Below are 15,740 nucleotides of genomic sequence, written 5' to 3'. Positions count from 1 at the left end.
AATCCGCTAGCTCGATCTTGTGTGAGGATCCTTCACGGTTCCGCTAGCTGGCTCTTGTGTGAGACTCCTCCACGATTCCGCTAGCTGAGCCTTGTGTGAGGCTCCTCCACTGTTCCGCTAGCTGGCTCTTGTGTGAGGCTCCTCCACGTTTCCGCCAGCTCAGTCTTGTGTGAGGCTCCTCCCAGGTTCCGCTAACTGGCTCTTGTGTGAGGCTCCTCCACGGTTCCGCCAGCTCAGTCTTGTGTGAGGCTCCTCCCAGGTTCCGCTAACTGGCTCTTGTGTGAGGCTCCTCCACGGTTCCGCCAGCTGAGTCTTGTGTGAGGCTCCTCCACTGTTCCGCTAGTTGGCTCTTGTGTGAGGCTCCTCCACGGTTCCGCTAGTTGGCTCTTGTGTGAGGCTCCTCCACGGTTCCGCTAGTTGAGTCTTGTGTGAGGCTCCTCCCAGGTTCCACTAACTGGCTCTTGTGTGAGGCTCCTCCACGGTTCCGCTAGTTGAGTCTTGTGTGAGGTACCTCCCATGTTCCGCTAGCTGGCTCTTGTTTGAGGCTAGTCCACTGTTCCAGTAGCTGAGTCTTGTGTGAGTCTCCCCCACTGTTCCGCTAGCTGGCCCTTGTGTGAGGCTCGTCCACGGTTCCGCTAGCTGAGTCTTGTGTGAGGCTCCTCCACTGTTCCGCTAGCTGAGCCTTGTGTGAGGCTCTTCCACGATTCCGCTAGCTGGCTCTTGTGTGAAGCACTTCAACGGTTCCGCTAGTTGAGTCTTGTGTGAGGTACCTCCCAGATTCCGCTAGCTGGCTCTTGTGTGAGGCTCCTCCACGGTTCCGCTAGCTGGCTCTTGTGTGAGGCTCCTCCACTGTTCCGCTAGCTGAGTCTTGTGTGAGGCTCCTCCACGGTTCCGCTAGCTGGCTCTTGTGTGAGGCTCCTCCACGGTTCCGCTAGCTGTGTCTTGTGTGAGGCTCCTCCACTGTCCGCTAGCTGGCTCTTGTGTAAGGTTCCTCCACGATTCCGCTAGCTGAGTCTTGTGTGAGTCTCCCCCACGGTTTTTTGAGGTGCTCGAGTCCTATGGAGTCCACTCTTTCTTTTGCCGATACCTTTCAATGTCATATCTCCTCCATTTTCCCTCTGCTTAGTGTTAATAGAGGATGGTTGTCCAGTTGTACTTCCTCTTAAAACAATAATCACCACCACCGTCTGAACAATGTAGTACACGATTACCTAAATCTCAACAAGCTGCGAGTGCTGGGGCTCCAATGCTACCAAGCTCTTGTTGCGATGTATCTCGATTACTACAATGTAACGATTACAATTTTAATATCAGAAGTGAATTACGAGTAAAAATTACAAATAAAGTAATGTTTACATATAATTCAATAACTTGCCAATTTTGGAAGCGAGTGTTCGTGCTCCTTACAAAGTATGGATTGTGACCAGGACGGTACAGCGCGCAGGTAAAACAAAAGAGAAAATAGAATGCAATGATTACATGTCCACAGAAAATGAGGGATTCACTGTGCGTCAGAAGAGACCAGGACTTTACCAAGAGATATCGGACAGGGAGAGGGGAAACATTGTCTTACCCAGCTCGTGATTCCACGGTCGCCACTCTGAACTAACACCCCTTCTCTGGCTGCAATACGAAGCTCATCATTTTAAATGTAGTATACAAACAACCAGACTGAACAGAATCACCCTGAGTGCGGTCGTAAGAAAGGACTTACAGGGGTGCCTAACTCTATGTAACCACCAAGTTATCTGATTAGTGATGCGACATGTTGAACTGATAGGCGACAGCTGTAGAAAAGATCGTCCGTCTCTGAATCACATAATCCTAAGTAGGAGAAAGAAGAGGTAACCTCTCCTTGACTCTGCGCTTGGTGACCACGAAACTCGTAGCTGAGTCTAACACACTATCTAGTTATTTTTGTTAGCCTCCTAACTTTCGTATTCACTGTCCGATCTTCCTTAGTCAACTCCTAATCTTTTCCGACTATGACGCTGTTAGGTTCGTGTCTTCCCTTCCTTTTATCGATAGCTTCATTCTCCTCTGATTGGTGTTAAGAGAGGAAGGTTGTCATCAGTTCTGTAACAATCTGTTCACGGTCTCCTGGTCCTCTTCCATGAGCATAACTATCTCTTCCTATCGTTCAATTACTTGACTGATACTGACAATCTTGTCCTCTCAGCCCACACACTGCCTGTGACTGATCAACGAAATATCTTCCCTCCATCTCCCTTGCTCATGGATTGGTGTTCGCTGGAGGATCTCTTTCCAAATGTCCAATACAAAGGGCACTAGGAAAGTTTTGCAATGTGAGTGAACGCTTTAGACTTTTTCAAAAATAATTTCCACCCCACTCAATTCACTTCTACATACGTCGAAACCAGTCACTGAACCAACTCTGCCACTTTTCTTCGATTGCATTTTCACACGCTTGATCCCATGCTGCCAGAAGCTCCTCGTCGGATGCAAAACGCCGCCCTTTCTGCTTCATCTTCACTTCTGGGAAGAGTGCGAAGTCACAAGGACAAGATCAGGAGTGTATGGGGGGCGAACAAGCACAGTCAACCCTGATCTGGCAAGAAAATCCATTGTTGCATTAGCACGATGTCCCTCTTGCTGCAACATTTTCCTCACAGCTTCAATGTTTTCCCCAGTCACTGATTCAGACGGTCGTCCAGAATGAGGATCGTCTTCAACCCCAAAATTTCCCCTCTGGAACTCCTTATACCAGCCGAAAATTGTATGTGCTGGAGCATTGTCGTGATGCAAGAGCCAAGTGTTGAGCCGTGACCTTGGACGGAGCTGCTTCAGAGCCTGGGTGACCTGAGGCTGACAAGTCTCACTGTACCACTTCGCAGTAACTCCCCTTTGTGTTCCTAGCACAACCCGAGTCAGGATGACCCCTTTAGTGAAGAATACTGCAATCATCCTTTTCTTCACTGATCTTGACTTTCGCTCAGTCACAGGAGTACCCTCACCTTCAAACAGGCACACCTTGTCCTGAGATTTTGTTGGGACATCGTAATAATGGAGTCAAGTTTCGTCACCTGTAACGATGCTATTGGCGTTACGTGAAGTCTCATTTTCGAACCGTTTTAGCATTTTTCGGTACCATTTCACTCGATGTGCCCTTTGCTCTGAAAGTGAATGGGGCACCCAAAGGGAACAAACCTCTCTAACATGGAGATGGTCTTGTAGAATTGAATGAATAGCTGGTGCAGGGATGTGGAAGGTCTCTTCTACCAGCCGATATGTCATCCGTCCCTCTTGCTGCAACACTTTCCTCAGAGCTTCAATGTTTTCCTCAGTCACTGATTCAAAGGGTCGCCCAGAATGAGGATCGTCTTGAATCCCAAAATTTCCCCTCTGGAACCGCTTATACCAGCGGAAAATTGGTGTCCGATGTGGACAGTCTTTCCCCAGCACCGGAGTCATTTCCTCCAGGCACTGGTTAACAGTTAATACACGAGCAAATTTGTAGCGGATATTTGCGCGATATTCACCCTTAGACCACACTGACATCTTAACATGCTATCAATCCCACTGCTTGGTAACAACTGGTGGGAAGGTCGCGCCTTGCTGTCTTCTAGACCACTTTCACCCCTCTTTTCATCCCTCACCATAAATGCGGTATCCAGCCAACTGGTTCTGCGTATTGCAAAACTTTCCTAATGCCCACTATTAAGTTCATGATCGGAGTGAGTGTTTCCATTATTCGTATCAGAAGTGCTTACAATCGAGTAATATAACTAATATAACACGAAAATAAACAATGTGGACCATTACGGGATTTAGAAGTGGTTAATTATATTCTAAGTGGTTAAAACAAGCAATTGCCGTACCTGCTCAATGTCCGCTGTGCTATGAATATCTTGTTATTGTTTTCATTGTGATGTATGACTGCTACTTTCAAGAGATGAGTAGCTCGTGTGGTAAAATGTACCTGAGTTGCAGTTTCTTCAACGTTTGTTACATGAATATATCTGGATATACTTGGTAGTTCTAATTCCTCTCACGATAAAAACAGATCTACACATTTTCTCATTTCAGATACCGTAATGTCAGCTACTTTAAGAAGTACAATCACACCCGCGGTGTACAACTGTTTATTACCAACGCCTTTCTTACGACCAATCTGACGTTATTTTCTAAAACACCTGTTTGCTCTTATAACTGCTAAACGCGCAGAGTAAAGTTAAACATTCTTTCAATGTCAAATTACGACGAATAAAATGCAGTTTTATTGTCTATGAACACTTGTGTTGCCGTTAGGCTCATATATTAAATCGCCTAACACTTGGATGTAACTCATTGGTCGTCCGAGAGAGGGAGAAATATCCTGAATTTACACCAGTCACCTGTCTTCACAGAATTGAGACTCACCCTTACAGTAAGACCTCTATTTAACAAGGGCTAGTAGTTATCAGAACGAACTGAGTTCTCTCATGTCTGTAGTCAGTTCTTGTGGTACACAGCAAAGTTCTACTGCTAGTAGTTATCAGGAAGAACTGAGTTCTCTCATGTCTGTAGTCAGATCTTGTGGTACACAGCAAAGTTCTACTGCTAGTAGTTATCAGAAAGAACTGAGTTCTCTCATCTCTGGAGTCTGCTTCTGTGGTGCACAACGAAGTTCTACTGCTAGTAGTTATCAGAACGAACTGAGTTCTCTCACCTCTGGAGTCTGCTTCTGTGGTGCACAACGAAGTTCTACTGCTAGTAGTTATCAGAAAGAACTGAGTTCTCTCATCTCTGGAGTCAGTTCCTGTGGTGAACAGCAACTTTCTCCTGGCGTAAGTCACGCTGAGCGATTGGCACTGACTGAGTCGGTCATCTGGAAAAGGGGACACGTCCAAAATATTGCATATAACAGGAGAGATACAAAATGGAATTAACAAACGAAATTTTCGAATTTGCATATAACTAGTAAAAGGCCATTTATTCCTATAATACGGATTTCAGATCCCATCCCTGAAGGTAAAAAGAAATCAAATTTTGTTTTCGGGATGCGTACAGTTTTCCAAGTGAACTGACTTTTCTTAGAAAATATAAACGAAATTTTCATCCCTGTCCTTTAGTTTTGATTTTAATTTGAGTTTCCGTCACAATGTCGCATTTCAATCAATCTATAACATTTAGAAATCAGAGAATTATGAAGTGATCCTAAACAACGGACATATTATAGTTTTAACAAAAAAATCAGCAAACATATTCATTCCGTCTTATAGGACATTACATTTTTCAATACGGTTCATGTTCTCCCATCGAGAACTGACCTTGTAACCATTGTAATGAACATATTGTAGTCCCTGACCGTAGGTTAAGAATATGAAACAATAACTGCAAGTAGCTTCTCTTTAAGGGGATCAGAATTCTTCTTCATGCAGAGCTTCCTGCTCAGTAATTGGACAGTTGTTGACAGTGTTATGGTAGACTTAGTATACCGTATACTGAGAGAACGAATGGAGAATAACATAAAATAATTGAAGTATTATAAGAAAATTAAGTATCACACTTGACAACTGTTTTGACAACACCAAGTATGTCGTATTTTTCTTAAGAATGCAAGTGTATTTTGCACAATTACATCTTCTGACAGGGCACACTTACATTCAGTGAATTCATCTATATCAGGATGTGTATTTTCAGCTTCCGCAGTGGACTTCAACTTCGAAGACTGTGTCAACCAGCGGTAAAGGACTAACAGATCCTTGTTATTTTCCTTGGAAATAGGAAGTGCAGTGTTGTAAACATATTTGGCTGAGTTTATTCGATACAAGCAGGTTTGTGTCATCATTCAGTGTGTATTCTGATTTCAGTCGAACTGAAGGATTCACCTGATGAAAAGAAATTTCATTTTTGATCTCTTGTTCTTCTTAATCCTTGGCTAGCTTGAATTTCATTTGTAGAGTTCCACACTCGTGACATGTTTGAAAGATATTCCCTAGAATATAGAGTGCGACCGACACGGAGTACATAGTGAGATTCAAACGAACGAACCTCAGCCACACATCGCATCACCAGGTGACTTTAATATAGAAAACGTTTCTCAGCTGACAATGTAGGGTCCCCTTACTGCGAAAACCATAAAATTAGGGAATATCCTCAATTGTGCCGAGAGTAGAGGGGCTAACGTGTTATGTTGTGAGCACTGGAGAGCGCTATCAAACTAAAGAAGCAAATTTCGAAAATCACTTCGAGCCTAAAACCGCTTCGTCATTACTCGTTTTCTATCTTATTCAAATCCTAGCTGAAATATTCTTCCTGTAATGCATTCCTTGGTTCAGCACTCTCAGGGATCTTTGATTTTTTGAAAAATGGATCGCGCCCAACGCAAGTTTTTCTATACCGGGGCATCGATCCTGTACTACGCACTAACCAAGGGCTGGAGCATGGCTGTCCAGGTGGACAACGCCACCGCTGATGACCTGGTCAACTTGCCGCCCGGTTTCCAGTTTCAGAACCCCACCAGGCTACCCGCGGTCAGTCGCGGCAGGGTCGCGGCGCTCGCGGGGCCCGTGGGGCGCCATCCGGAGGGAAAACCTAGTGACGACGTCTGGGAAGTGCCTGCCGCCCAGCACGCCGTACATCAGCCATCACCAGTTGTGTCATGGACTTGTGGAGTGATTCTGTGTATTGTTTTGTTCATTACAGCCTATGCAGCCTTGATCTTATTCTTTTGTTAATGGTATTCTCATGCATAATTTGTTTGTACTAGGTCTTCGGACCACCCTCCTGTATTCTTTCATGTTAATAAACCACTTGAAGGTTCCAGCTTGACGCCACAATCGACGTGCCGACTAAGCGAGTTTGAGGAGTACCCTCTGGTCGGACGCCCGATTGTAGGTCTCCAGCGGAGCCTCTCGCCACCGTCGCCCGGACGCCCGCGGCTGCGCCGAATGCTGCCCGGCGGTGGGAAGGTGACGCCCAATCGCCCCGAACCGACAGCCGACTGACGTCCCTCCCGGGGAGAGCCTCCTTATATAGAATTGAGGCTCGCGTGTACTGAGGACAGCACTTCCCGGGAGGGAGCGTCAGCAGGATTATCGGCCGTCGCGATGGGCCGCCACGAGAGGCTAACGCCTCTCTGTGCTGCTTTATTGAGAACTTGTACATACAAATCAAGAAGAAATACATTAGAATGGAGGGCAGGTCCGCGGCCCGACTACAAAGTGTATCGGGCCACGGAACTGTCCGTACACACAAGAACAAGTGGGCAAAGTCCTGTACGAAGTGATGTACTGCCACGACCACTGCTGCGGTCTCGGCCACATTGATCCCATGAGGCTGGTGGAATGCCTGTGCCCAGGCCTGGTTCACTGCAGGGCAGACTGCTGCAACGCTTTGTGGGGTGGCGTCGCTGTAGAGAGCCACCGGGCATCTGGCGGGGCGTCGACAGGAACTGAGGGGTGAAGAGTCCTCGTACCCAGAAGATCTCGCCTGGAAGGATGTGTTTAGCAGGGAATGCCGGCCACCCCATGACCCAGCAGAGCCAAGAAAATTAGCCGGCAGCCTGTTGGAGTTGATGTGGGGACAGGTCGGGCAGTTCGCGCACAAGGGAGAGGGCGCGCTGCTGGGTGACATGATGCATGGTCACCTCTTGGCTGGGGATGTCGATGGTGACGCCAGGATACGTCAGTATGGGAGTCGGGTGCAGCACCGACTTGGAATAGTAGAGGGTGATGCCGAGAATCTGGGTAAGATAGACATCGATCTCGCGCATGAGAGCGTCCGTGAGATCGGGGCTATGGATGAGCCAGTCGTCGAGATAAGGGATCATCTAAACACCGAACTCAAGGGACAGAAGTTGCTGTACTGAAACGACCCAGCGTTGCATGACGGATGGGGCCAGGCTATGTCCCATCGGCAGGCGGGTCCAGCGGTAGAGTATACCGTAGCGGTGTCGGGTGTCGCGGGAGATCGGGATCCATGTGGGGCCATATGGACGAAGACTTAAGTGAAACTCTGCATAGACTCACATTAGCGCTCGTAGTGGTGCTTAAGTGACACAATGCATTGGCTCACACTAGCACTCGTAGTGGTAGACAAAGGCAAACTGCTAAACTAATCGACCGGGTACGACGATTAAACAAATGGTTGCAGTTTTTAAGAATCAATATGGAATATATTCTCATAGTTTATTATATTTTATTTACTTAAGAGTCGTAGCTCATATCCCTAGGATATGGATATTTTCAGCATTGAGTTGCTTGCCAGAGGCCTAGAACTGTGGATTTTCCTCTCTTTTCTTCTTGCGTTATGCCATATGTAGAAACATTTTTGTTAATTACTGCCGATGTGTTTATAAAACATCCTCCGCACACGTTCACTCATACCCCATCTGTCTTAAGATATGAAACATATGACACAATTCTAAATGTCCTCTCATCAGGATCTCCTGTTCTGTATCAACATATGGTGTTCTTCCCTGCGCACTTTTACTCATACTGCATCTGTCTTAAGATATAAAAGATATGACACAATTCTAAATGTCCCCTCATCAGGATCTCCTGTTCTGTATCAACATGTGGTGTTCTCCCCTGCGCACTTTTACTCATACTGCATCTGTCTTAAGATATAAAAGATATGACACAATTCTAAATGTCCCCTCATCAGGATCTCCTGTTCTGTATCAACATGTGGTGTTCTCCCCTGCGCACTTTTACTTATACTACATCTGTCTTAAGATATGAAACACATGACACAATTATAAATGTCTCCTTATCAGTATCAACATGTGGTGTTCTCTTACCTCTGCTGCCAAGAGACCAATATTCTTTCAATAATGTTTCTCGTACGTCTTCACGAAGTCTCTCTTTACACTTTGATCGATAGTCGCTAAGTGGTTCCATTACTATGGCTTTAAAGTGGTATAAGATTTTCCCTTTCCGCTGTTTTTAACCTGCGAACAGCATTCTTCTTGCGAGAAACCTGATGGAAAACATTAACATCTTCTCCACTTGAGCTTTCAACTTACACAGGCAGAGAATCTGGATCGTTTCCCTGTTGTCATTCACTTCTTCACTTTCATCTCTGGCCATTGGCTGCAACACTCAAATGACCATTGTTGTACTCCTGAGCACGTAAGCCCGTACACTGAGGGTGCAACCTTACACTTTCTCCCCTGTAATATAAAGATAGTGATTTATAGTTACCTTTCTAACTGTTGGGTTTCTATTCAGTGTCGCTAACCATACAGTTTAGGGACCCTACTTTCCGATACGACGTCCGGCACTATACAGTGAGGATTTATCTCGTGAATTGAATGAATTACGTATTGCCACTGCAGTCACTAGTCTTACGTTTGCGGGTGTCATTGTAAATCTGTTTGGCTAATACCAGGTGGCATTTGATAACGTAGTTTATGACAAATGACGAACGCAGCATTTTATTAATTTTGGTTTATTAATTTGGTTTTATTTCGTCCAATACTTACGTACAGAAATCAGTTAGGATGTCTAAGGAGCACGAAATGTCATCAAGGACTCCTACGAAATGAAAGCAACGTTACCTCGTTCACAGAACACTTCAGACCGTGCTACGTGGTATTGAAAAAGGAAGGCGATGAGTTGTCACTCTTAGTGATATGGACTTTATGGCTAGAGTTTCACAATTAATTAGGGCAAGTGTTAATTTTAACTTTATTCCTGTGATAAGTTTCTGACAATGAGAATCAGATGAAATGGAAAAATACTTCGTTATGAACCTATCCTAACCAAACCTAACCTTAACATGTCTTGTCTCGCATTTTAATGCGGTTTGCAGACCTACCTTTGTGTATTCTTATTGACTTACGTGATATGTGTATGCAATATACTAGCTCATGTGTATTATTACAGCGAGGTTTAATTTAGATTTCTATTCTGTTTACTGGGTAACATCTGCCACCTGGGCGACTGTCCTAAATGCTTCCAGTAATGCTGGGTGGTTTGCACACCATTTCTAGTGGTGAAATCCTCCACTCTCTAGTAAATTAATAGTTTCCGACTGCAACTGAAGAGCATCCTCTATATTTTCACAGCCGCTTACTTGGTCATCAGCATAAAAATATCTGCGAACAACTTGTGCGTCTCTGGGGAAACCTTGATTCTTCATCTTCAGCAAGTTGCATCTGTGGTCTGGTAGCTAGGAAAGCTGCTGTTACTGTACCATATGCTACAGTTGTCAGTCCATAATGACCGGGTGGGTCCCTAGGAGATTCACTCCAGATAATAAGCTGAGCGTTCCTATTATCTGCATGAACCATGACTTGCCGATACATTTCAGCAATATCTGCAGTGAAGGCAAATATATGAATTCTAAATCTTAGAATAATGGAGTAATGATCATCTTGTATTGTCATTCCAGCCATTAATATATCATTAAATTAAATATTGTTAGAAGTTTTAGCAGGTTAATCAAATACAAACCTCGTTTTTGTAGTTGAGCTACTAAGCTTAAAAACTGGATGATGTAGTAGATAATAGTTTCCACCTTCATTCCCTGACCTTATCCATATACCACATGGCCTCATACTAGTGAAGAAGGTTACAGAACTCGTGCTCAAGTGAGGGCTGCCTACTGAAATGCAGTTCTAGTTGTGCCAGTCTTGACATGGCATGACTGAAGGAGTTTCCCAGAATCTCAGGTTTGTGCTTGAGGGGTAACTAAACTATAAATCTACCTGTAGCTTCCCTAGTGGTACTGTAAAGTGCCTTTCTGTTGCTCTCTCTTCTCTTGTCATGACTGGGGACGTAATCTCTTCTATTTCCCTGGACTGCTGTAGCTGCGTGTCTAACCTGTCCTCTGACTTCGAGAAACATGTTATTAATGTAAGACATTATTCTCTTCCCCCTGATGGTAGTGTCCAGCAATAATCCATCCTAGTTCTGTGTCTTGAGGAAGAGGATAATCTGATGATCGAGTTCTGTGACCAAGTTCAATAATGAAAAGAAATGTTCTGTACCCATTAACAAATCAATGTCACTTGGCGGGAAGAACTTGCGGTCAGTGTGCAAGTTCCAATGTTAATGCTGAATGTAGAGCTAACACTCTACCCCACCAAGTGCCAAAGTTATGAACAGTGGAAGCCTTTACCTTTCACCATTCCAATGGCCCCCATTGCTTGTACGGAGATGATTTTGTTTTTTCCTTTTTAAATACAAATACTCATGTTTATTATGTTTGTTTATTCACACTCCCTGCTCTGTAGGTAATTCAGTGTCCATGGAATGGCTCTTGATTTAGAAAATTACCGTTCATTTATTTTGTATTGCATACTTTTGTTGTTATTATTATTATTATTAATATTACATACGGTATCTCTTAAAATGTAAATAAACTAATATTTAATATAGTAAATTATGCTTACCCCTCTCTTTGGATTCATTTATTTTATTGCATATTGTTATCGCTATGGCAAGATGACTTCTTTATGATGTAGACACAGTACAAAAGTATTTCTTCCCAAATAGATTTGTTATACACCCCGTGTGGGTGAGGGACGAAGATGAAGAATACACCCACGATGTACTCTGTCTGTTATAGGAGGCGACTATAAGGGACGACCGAGGGATGATAGTGTTAGAGCCATGAATATAATTGTGATTAGTAGCATCATGCGGGGAACTCCATGGGTCACCTTTACTTGCGAGTGGTACCACTATGTTAGGTACACAATAGGTTGGTGATTAGTAGCAACATAAGATGAGTCTGTATGGGTTTTCCAGTACCCGTGATTGGTGCCATTGTGCGAAACACCACGGGTCTGGGCGTTGTCTGCGATTAGCACCACTATATCAGCGACACCGTGGGTCTGCGTTGCCTGTAATTAGTACCCACTATATGAAGAAGACCAAGGGAATAGTGGAATCCGTGATTAGTACACCTAGGTGAAGAACACTATGGGCTTGCGTTGCCTATAAGTAGCGTCATAATGTGAGAAACACCATTGGTCTCCGTTACATGTGCGAAGTAAAATACTTTTGAGTCATACCATAATGTGTGGAACACTATGAGTCTACACTATTTTTTATTAGTACAGCAACATGACAAATACTATGATTTTACTTTACTAGCGATACGTGTCATTATGACGGGCTATTGACCAGCATTTTGAACCCCTTTAGACAACAAGCATCCTCGATTCAGGATTATGCTTTAGAAGTAGTCCCTTGGTCAGTAATACTATCGTTTATGACAGTTTCTGGGTCGGATCCACCGATTGTTTTAAATTCATATCCACCCTTAATTCTTCATCACGTTTTTATTCTGCTCTGTGGACGATTTTGAATTTTTAAATTGTCATTCTCTTTCGTCTCATTTCATACCATTAGGAACTGATGACCTAGATGTTAGGCCCCTTCAAGCAAATAGCACCACCATCATCATCACTAGGTTAATTATACCCGCACCAGTTAGACAACAGGCTAGGGAAATGCCTTTTATTGCAGTATATAACGTTCTTACTTATTTGTATCATTAAAGATCTGAAGATCCATATACGGTTTTAACTGGTATAAATCGAAACTGTGTAACTTGGGAGAGAGTAAGCCCATGTGGTATTGCGCGTCACAAGAAACTGAGTGAATTGGCTGTGCAGTTCGATTACACTGCTGTGACTTGCTTTCAGGAGGTGGTGGATTCCAACCCCTCAGTCGGTAGATCTGAAGTTATATTTGTTTTTTCCTTGGTTCCCTCGTTTTCACTTTAGGCTCATTCTGTGGCTGTACCTTTATTAAGGCAAAGACCGCTTCCTTTCATGTTTTTTATTCGCCCTCTTTCCTATGGCATTTCCTGCCTTACAACATGTCCTCTATCAGTGTGACTTAGGCCAATATATTTAAAAAATCTGGTAATTTTGTTTGACTCATTAGTGCCCCTGGAGAATTCCTGGGCTTCCCTAATGTGGTAAGCTTGAGATACACCAAAGTGTAAGTTCAAAATATGTTTAAAATGACCCTCCTGTCCCCTACTGCTTATTGAAGAGAGAAGAAGAATAAAACATCCAAGCCAAAGGAAGGGTGTATAGGTCCTACGTGGTAAGTCCTTGAACTTATGGAAATTGCAATAAAATATACAATCCAGATCTCTCTCCTTTTCCGTCTCGCTGCCCCCTCCCGTTGACAATACGGTTATACTAATGCCTAAATCAAAATAAAGGCAGGAAGTATTTACATTTAATTTATGCTGATGAAGGAGGGAACGTATGACTAGCTCGGGTTGGCGGGTTCGAGTCCGGCAGTATTTGAGGGTGTTCAAATACGCCAGTCTCATGTCTGCAGACATACCGGTACGTAAAAGAATTCTTGTGGGACGAAATTCTGGCTCCTTGTCCTTTATAAAAACCATAGATTTAGTTAGTAGAAATATTAACATTATTATTCTCAATTCAGAAATGAGCTTGAAAGCTGACCTAATTTCCGTTCACATAGCTTAGCACATTAGTTCTACTCTATGTTTCCTGGATAAGCTTGAAGATATAACCAGCCTGTAAACTGAAAATATGACGAATAATCTCTCTTACAGGTTATTGATGAGAGAAAGAAACTGAGAAAATCGAAAAGAAAGCAGCTTGATTTGTTCTGGGTGATATGTGACAAAAGAATAGCTTTACAAAAATGTTGCAAAGTTTGGGCTGGGAAGAATTGGAATAAAGGAGACGAGCTGCTCGACTAAGTGGTATGTTCTGAGCTGTCAGTGGAGAGATAGCGCGGAATGACATCAGTAGACGAGTAAGTTTGAGTGGTTTCTTTAAAGTAGGAAAGGCTGGAATTCAAGAGGAAAAATTGGGGCAATTGTTCATTCATAGGGTGTGGATTTAGGGATTGGAATAACTTACCAAGGGAAACGTTCAATAAATTTCCAACTTCTTAATAATCATTTGAGAAAACGCTAGGAGAACAACAGATAGGGAATTTGCAACCTGGCCGACTGTTGTAAATGCAGATCAGTATTGATTGATTGACTGATTGGTTTAATGATTGATTGATTGATTGATTGATTGATTGATTGATTGATTGATTGATTGATTGATTGATTGATTGATTGATTGATTGATTGATTGATTGATTGATTGATTGACGCTCGTACAAAAGAAAGTAAAGGCATTAAGTAATTTCTGGAACTTTCGAAAATCACACTGCAAAAACTTCACGCAGAATCCCAAGGAATGTAATGCTATTCTTCAGAAGATGCTCAGCGAGCGGTTAGCTACAGAAGTAGTAGTAGCTGGTCAAGTTTCTAAGTAAGGATGCGTATACTTTATATTATGACAAAAGTTTTATAGTATGTACTAATTTGTATTAGAGATTAATAATTTTATAGTTAATGTCGTTGAAAACACCTATTTACAAAGCAATCCACAAAACAAAATAATAATATACACTTACATTATGACCAAGAGCTAACGTGCGGCAGACAGCCGCCGATCTGACACCTATGAACTTAGAAGACGCACTGGGCGCCTCCTTGTCGTGGAGACTTCTGGAAACCGTGCCGCCTAATGGGAAAGGGTGTAACTTAGGAATACTGGCTCCTTCCATTACACTGTGATGCGCCGAGACGAAACGGCGAGTTGGTTTCAAATTTTGCGGCCAACAGCCGCATACGTTAGCCAATGAAGGATGTGCGATATCAATGCGAGAGTTGGAAACAGAACTGAAGTATTCGAAAGGGTAATTGGTAAATGTGGGGAATACATGGAAGCTAATGGGAACGGGAAGCGTTTGTTCGACTTCTATGCTAGTTTTTGTTTAGCTATTACGAATATATTCTTCAAGCATAAGGCTATTCAGTTGGGGAGCTAAGGGTAACAGGTCCACAAAATATATTATATCTTAACCGATTTTAAATTCTTGAAGTCTGGTAGGAAAGTATGAGTTTTACGGGGATTTTTCGGTTATACAGACCACTATACGATCCGTAGTGAACTATGTATCTCTAAGCCTAGAATACAGAAAATGAAATCTATCTGCAAACGAACAAGAGTAGAAAATCTCCAGGACGAGGAGATTAGACAGAAGTACATGGATATGATTAGTGAGAAGCTTCGAACAGTGGACGGTAAGTAGGTTCAGGATATAGAAAGAGAATAGGTGGCATACAGGGATGCTGTAGCAGGAACAGTAAGGGAATGCCTAGGAACGCGTATGTGTAAAGGTGGGGAAAAGCGAACATCTTGGTGGATTGATGAAGTGACGGCAGCTTGTAAACGTAAAAAGAATGCTTATCAGAAATGGCTCCACACAAGGGCTGATGCAGACAGGGAATTGCACGTAGTTGAATGAAACAGAGCGAAACAAATATTTGTTGAATCCAAAAAGAAACCGTGGGAGGAATTTGGTAATAACCTGGAAAGACTATGTCAAGCAGCAGCGAAACCTTTCCGGACAGTAATAAAGATTCTTAGGAAGTAAAGTATAAAGGAAATGAGCAGTGTTTTCGGTAATTCAGGTGAACTCATAATAGATCCCAGGGAATCACTGGAGAGGTGGAGGGAATATTTTGAACATCATCTTAATGTAAAAGGAAATCTTCCTGGTGGTGTCGCGAACAACCTAGCTAATGGGCAGGAAGAAAGTGATCTTGGTGAAATTACGCTTGATGAAGTGGAAAGGATGGTAAATAAACTCCATTGTCATAAGGCAGCAGGAATAGATGAACTTAGACCCAAAATGGTGAAGAATACTGCTAAGGCAGGAATGAAATGGCTTTATACAGTAGTAGGATTAGAATGGAGTGTTGGTCAAGTACCTTCAGATTGGACA

The sequence above is a fragment of the Anabrus simplex genome, chromosome X (genome assembly GCF_040414725.1).
Source record: "Anabrus simplex isolate iqAnaSimp1 chromosome X, ASM4041472v1, whole genome shotgun sequence".
Taxonomy (NCBI): Eukaryota; Metazoa; Arthropoda; class Insecta; order Orthoptera; family Tettigoniidae; genus Anabrus; species Anabrus simplex.
This window is presented reverse-complemented; position numbering follows the sequence as displayed.